At 41.1% G+C, this 6,809-nt stretch overlaps 1 protein-coding gene and 1 long non-coding RNA gene across 7 annotated transcripts in view; one reads left to right on the top strand and one right to left on the bottom strand.

Annotated features, from left to right (window-relative positions):
- Window positions 1–6,809, bottom strand: part of LOC146396806 (uncharacterized) — a 769,570-nt gene that overhangs the window by 491,493 nt on the left and 271,268 nt on the right. The gene's annotated exons all lie outside the window — the stretch shown is intronic.
- The window catches only part of PCNX2 (pecanex 2), a 293,795-nt gene that overhangs the window by 246,060 nt on the left and 40,926 nt on the right, over window positions 1–6,809 (top strand). The window lies entirely within an intron of this gene.

Raw genomic sequence — 6,809 nt, forward strand, 5'->3', positions numbered from 1 at the left:
TGAAGTCCCAGCACATAATGGCCCTGTGTCTCCAACATTTCCTCTGACCTCTTGGTAAACAGCCTACGCCCTAGTTTCAGGCCCCATCACTTTGCACCCGAAATGGGACTGTGGGTGGCTGATTGCTCGTGACTGGTCACTCCTTGACTCCCCCAAGGCTTTAGGAGAATGTTTCCTAAGTGCAGCTGTCTCCAGGTTTCCTTGGGATTTAAAAACCCTGTCTCCTGCCTACAGAAAGAAGTTTAAACATCTCCCCAGGAATCAACTTCCACTCTAGCAGACCCACCCTGAGCCTCCCCTCCCCCCTTCAGGGATCTGGCCCAGGCTTCCCGACAGGAAAGCCCCTCCCCCATCAGGAGCTATTTGGAATTGGTTTTTGGGGTGGTACTTTTGTTTGCCAGACCCTCTGTTTGCTCCAGCTTTCCTAGGAGAATGTCACCTCTACCTCCAGCTTGCCAGACCAATAAAGCAGGTGCGCCTACCCTAACCAGCCGCTCAGAATAGCTACATGCCCGTGCTTGTCAGCCAGAGGATGTTAAAAGTCACTGCACAGTCATTGCCATAACGAGGTAGAGGGAATGGTCCATGTCAAGGATTTCCTGGAAGGTATGAAACTCTCTCTGTCCTCCTGCATCTGCAAAATCTTCCCTTAAAAAAAAAAGAGAGAAAAAAAAAAAAAAAAGGAGTTTACATCATGGCCATAGTCTCACTGAGGACACAGGTTCGATCCCTAGCATCGCTCAGTGGGTTAAGGATCTGACGTTACCGTGAGCGGTGGTGTAGGTCACAGATGTGACTCAAATCCCGTGTTGCTGTGGCTGTGGTGTAGGGTAGTGGCTGCAACTGTGATTCGACTCCTAGCCTGGGAACTTCCTTATGCTACGGGTGCAGACCTAAGAAGTCAAAATAAATAAAATAAAATAAAATAAAATAAAATAAAATAAAATAAAACAAAATAGAAAAAAAATCTGCCCTTGGGTAGACCTCTAGAGAACCACATACCTAAGGCTGAATTATTTTGGCTGCCTATAGAATTTTTTTGATTGCACTTTGGCCATATTAGAACAGCTTTGGGGAGTTCCTCTGGTGGTAGCAGCAGGTTAAGTATCTGGCTTTGTCACTGCAATGCCCGGGGTTGCTGCTGTGACTTGGGATCGATCCCTGGCCCCTGAACTTCTGCATGCCAGGGGCACAGGCAAAAACAAAAAAAAAGAGCGGCTCTGGAACCTCGTGATTGTACTTGTGGTGCAAAGCTATTCACCAGATCACATGGTGTTCTTTTTAGGAGGGTCCTGGGTATTTCATCTCTCAGGTGTCTTTGCCAAAAATAGCTATGAAGCTTCCAAACTGTTGTTTTGTTTTTCTCTTAAGGACACAAGCAACTTCTTAAGTTATCTTTGTACACTGGTTGCTAGAAAGCCTGCGGGAAATCAGCAGCCCGCCTTTAGTGAATATATAGGACATCATAGGACGAAGTGAAGGTCCCTCCACATCATTCTGGCTTCATTATGTTTTTCCTGCCTGCATTTTCACTTAAACGTTATCATTTGCTTTTGTCCTATGTATGCCTTTTCCGATTGACTCCATTCCTTTTGGGAGTTAAATATGAATAAATAAGCCAGGCCTGGCTGTCACCAGTAAAGATGGCCAATGGTGCTTAAAGGGACGGGATGGGGGCGGGGGGGGGGGGGAACGGACTGTGTTTGTTCCTTTGGAAGCAAGGAAAGGGGGGGGTCACGTGGTCAGTAGAGGGCTGCCTGGCGCAGGTGCAATGGCTGCCCCGCATTTTGGCTGCACTTGGGAATTTGATGCAGGTCCTGTGTGCAGGACACCTGGGGTCTGCTAGACACACTTTCAGTTCATACACTCAATTTGCATAGCTGAGCCTGTTATCAGGTCCTTCACGACATAGGGATATTTCATAATCACCGAAGAGTCAGTTCATCAAAGAGACAAAACAGTCTCAAGTGTGTGTACATCTACTAACGGAGCTGTAAGGAATAAAAACCGACTAGATGAGTCACAAAACAACTTACCTGAATGAACTTTTTCAGCACCGATGAAGAAGCACAGGGAACTACACTCAGTCCCTTGAGATGGGACTGAGAAATATGAGAAAAAGAATGTGTATATATGTATGACTGGGTTACTATGCTGTACAGCAGAAATTGATGCAACACTTACATCAAGTATACCCCAATAAAAATTAATTTAATTAAAAAATAAAATAAAAAATAGATTCATTGTACTCATTGCATGTTAATATATTTATATGATAACATATGTAACATTTTAATAAAAAAAAGATGTATTTTCCAAAACAAAACAAAAATAAATAAGTAAATAAATGGTGGGATACCAATGAAGCAATGCATAGAGAAAATGTATAGCTCTAAAGGTTTATATTAGTAAAGAAGAAAGGTTTTAAATCACTGATCTAAACAAGGGGTTGGCAAACTGTGGCTCCTGGGCTAAGTATGGCTTTTATATTAAAGGAAGGAGGGGCGGGAGGGAGAGTAAAAGAGAGAAGGAGAGAAAGAGATGAAAGAGAAGGCAGCAACAGCACCACAGACCACATGTGGCACAAAATTCTTAAAATAGTTACTCTCTGGCCCTTTACAGAAAAAAAAAAAACAAAAAAACAAAAACCCAGCAACTCCTAACTTATGCTTTCATCTCAGGAAACTAGAAAATGAAAACGAAATAAAAGCCAAAGCAAATAAAATGAAGAAAGGAAAAAAGATTAGAGCAGGAAATCTATGAACTAGAGAATAGACAACACATGGAGCTCCCAATGTGGTACAGCAGTTAACGAACCCGACTAGTATCCATGAAGACTCGGGTTCAAACCCTGGCTTCGCTCAGTGGGTTAAGGATCCAGCATTGCCGTGAACTGTGGTGTAGGTCGCAGATGGGGCTTGGATCTGGCATTGCTGTGGCTGTGGTATAGGCTGGCAGCTGCAGCTCAGATTAGACCACTACACTGGGAACTTCCATATGCTGTGGGTGCAGCCCTAAAAAAGAGAAAGAAAGAAAAAAAAAGAAAGAAAGAAAAAAGAAAGAAAGAAAAGAAAGAAAGAAAGAAAGAAAGGAAGGAAGGAAGGAAGAAAGGAAGGAAGGAAGGAAGGAAGAAAGAAAGAAAATAGAGAGACAACAGAGGAAAATCAATGAACTTACATGTTGGTTCTCAGGAAAGATCAATAAAATTGAAAAATCTTTACATAGACAGATCGAGAAGAAAAGATAAAACACAAACTACCAAGATTAGGAATTAAAGATGGGACATTACTACAGATCTTACAGATATTATGATAATAAGGATATTTTTATAAATTTGACAAGTTAGGTGAAACTAAAATTTTATTGAAAAATACAAGTTTCCAAATGTGACTCCAGAAGAAATAGGAAATCTGAATAGAACTATATGTGTTTTTAAAAATTGAAATCTTGGAGTTCCCGTTGTGGCACAGTGGAAACGAACCCAACTAGTATCCATGAGGATGTGAGTTCGATCCCTGGACTCCCTAGCATTGCCGTGAGCTGTGGTGTAGGTTGCAGACGTGGCTTGGATCCTGTGTTGGCTGTGGTGTAAGCCTGCAGCTGTAGCTCCTATTCCACCTCTAGCCTGGGAACCTCCATATGCCTTGGGTGCAGCCCTAAAAAGCAAAAACCAAAGAAAGAAAATAAATTTTTAAAAAATAAATTAAAATACTGAATTCTTAAGGAAGAATCAAACAAAACTCATTGGCTAAAAAGAAAACTCTAGAATCCAATGGCTTCACTATTAAATTTTTTAAAAAATTTGAGCAAGAACCATCACCAATCTTGCTTAAACTCTTTCAGAAAATAAAGGAAGAGAAAATATTCCCAACTCATTTTATGAAGTTAGCACAAACTCAGTATATAAATCAGAAAAGCACATTGCAGGAAAATAAAACCTACAGATCAATATACTGTGTGAATGTATATGCAGAAATTCCTAATAAGATATTATAAATCCAGCACTATAAAAACCTCTGATGTTTATCTCAGTAGCAAAAGATTGCTTTAATATGTGGAAATTAATATGGTTTACTGTAATAACAGAATAAATTGGAAAAATCATAGTGTCATCTCAATAGATGCAATAAAAGCATGTGCTGATTTAATACCTGTTCCTGATTTTAATGCATATTTTTAGAAAATAAGTAATAGAAGAGTTCTTCCTTCTGATAAAGGACAATTATGAAAAATCTATAGCTAATGTCCTATGTAATGCTAAAAGGCTGAATACTTTCCCTCTAAACTCAAGAACAAGGCAAAGATGCTAACTCCCACCACTTCTAGTCAACATTGTGCAGGAAGTCCCAGCCTGTGCAATGTCATGCCAAAAAATAATAAAGTCATAAAGATTTTTAAAACTCCTCAAAAGTATTGCCTGTAGGCACTGTCTTTGCTTTAACCCCCACCAGATCTGTCTTGAATTCCCTCCCATCAGGTTTTCCCTCTCCTATCCATCATTTTCCCACAGCTGCTCTTGCAAAGATCACCGTTCACCTCCATACTGTGAAATTTAACAGTTAATTCCTCATGTAATTTGACCTTTAAGCATCATTTGATATAGCTAATGTTTCCTCTTCCTTGGGACTCCTTTTGGTTTTTCTATTTTTTATTTTTATTTTTATTATTTTTGTGTGTGTGCCTTTTAGAGCTGCACCCGGAGCATATGGAGGTTCCCAGGCTAGGGGTCTAATCGGAGCTACAGCTGCCAGCCACAGGCACAGCCACAGCAATGCTGGATCCTTAACCTACTGAGCAAGGCCAAGGATCTAACCTGCATCCTCATGGATCCTAGTCAGATTCGTTTCCACTGCGCCATGATGGGAACTCCCCTTTTGGTTTTTTAAATTTTGTTTTTTCTGCTTCCTGGTTTTCTATTGATTTTACAGCCCACTTTTGTCCAGTCACTTTGTTGGCAACGCCTCACCTCTCCAACCTCTAAATGTTGGAATGCTCAGAGCTCAGTTCTCAGACCTTTTCTCCAGAGTATCCATACTCTCTCTAAAGATCCACATTCTTATAACGCTCTCGGATGTTATAAGTCTTTGCCCAGAACCTCTCCCCTGACCTCCAGATTTCTTAATCCAGCTACTTCATTGACATCTTCATTTTGATGAATAATGAGCAGCTAAAACTTAACATATACAAAAGCAAATTCCTGATCTTTCCATCAGCCAAAGGCTACTCTTCCTGCATTCATCCCCTCCTCAGTAAATAGTAGTTTCATCTTTCATCTTCTTCAGTAAGAAAACTTAGCATCATTCTTCATGTGTCTTTTCAATTGCCCATCCCCGAATCGGTCAGCAGTTGGTCAGCAATTAGTCAGAAGGTACCTGACTACCTTCAAATGTACCCAGCCTCTAAGCACTTCTCATCACTTTCTGCAACCACCTTAGTCTAAATCACCACTCTCTCTCATCTGTGTCAATAAACAGATGTCCTTAGTCCTGACTCCCGCCCTTGCACCCTTTACAGTCCATTCTCTGGACAGCAGCCAGTGATCCTCCGCCAACCCAAGTCAGACCTTCTCCCAAGCTGAAACGACCCAAAATTCCACAGCTCATTCCAAGTAGGGTCTTTCCCCTGCCTCTCTGTTGCATTGCTTAGCACTTTCCTTCTTTCTGACCCTGCTATGGGTCTGCCCACCTCCCTGCTGCTTTGGGAACATGAGAGCATGCTCTCATCTCAAGGCCTTTGGCTGGGTCTTCCACCTTCCTGGAGCTGTCTTCTCTCAGTTATCTGCACTGGCTGCTCCTGTCTCCTTCAGGTCAGTATTCAAACAGCCCCACATAGCTGCCTCTGATTTCCCTACTTAACATAGTTCTCCCCACCCAGCACTCCGTATCCTCTTGTATTTTTTCATTCTCCATCATCAGACATGTTTTCTACTTTTCTTATTTATTGTCCCTCTTTTCCAACCTAAGCTTATAAACTCCACAAGGACAGAGATTTTATATTTTTTCATTGCTAGATCCCCAGTGTGTAGAATGATGTCCAGTACCCTATAAGCTCTTGGTGAATGAATGAATTTATTAGCTTATTTATTTACTGAATTTCCATCTGCTAACGATTGTCCTCATAGAGCTTCCAGTCTAGTAAAAGTAATAGTAATTTACTGAAGGGCTACTTATGGCTTTACATATGTCATTTTGATCCTTCCCACAACTCATTTTACATATGAGGAAACAAGCTTGGACAAGGCTAAAGACGTGGCCAGAGTCCAGTGGCTTAGTACCCTCTGCCTTTCTTCAAATCTGTTTGTTAACACCTGCCTCCGGCCAAAATAACATTCTTCTACGCTGAAATTTAAATGATAGCCTACAACCCCCATTTACTTTAAATAGTTTAAATGTGTTTAAATCGTAAGTCTTGATAAGCCCATAGTGAAGCCAGCACTTCTTCAAAAGGAATTTCTTAGAGATACTCACACCTTCTTTCTTTTCTATACTTTCTGCACCTCCTGTATTCTCTCTCCTTCTTAACTCCACTTCAAATGACTTTTATTTTTCACTGTGAGCTGCTTTTTCTGTTCACTTTCTTTTGATCGCTGTATCTGTCGTTTCTTTCTGCTATTCCTAAGCTACCTGGTTTGTCTGCCCCTTGGAATTCCGATTTCATCCATCTCTTTAATGCCTTTTTTTGGTCCCTCCTTTTCTTGATGTCAATAACTGAGAACTCAGTTATCTTGAACTAGGTACAAACCACCACCACCACCAATAACAACTGCCTGGCTGGTTTCTGCTCTTCTCCCAGCTTCTCTGTTATTTCTT

The sequence above is a fragment of the Sus scrofa genome, chromosome 14, assembly GCF_054392235.1.
Source record: "Sus scrofa isolate SSC_HxYL_T2T_F1_AM1 chromosome 14, Sscrofa_HxYL_maternal_Yorkshire_Landrace_v2.0, whole genome shotgun sequence".
Lineage (NCBI taxonomy): Eukaryota > Metazoa > Chordata > Mammalia > Artiodactyla > Suidae > Sus > Sus scrofa.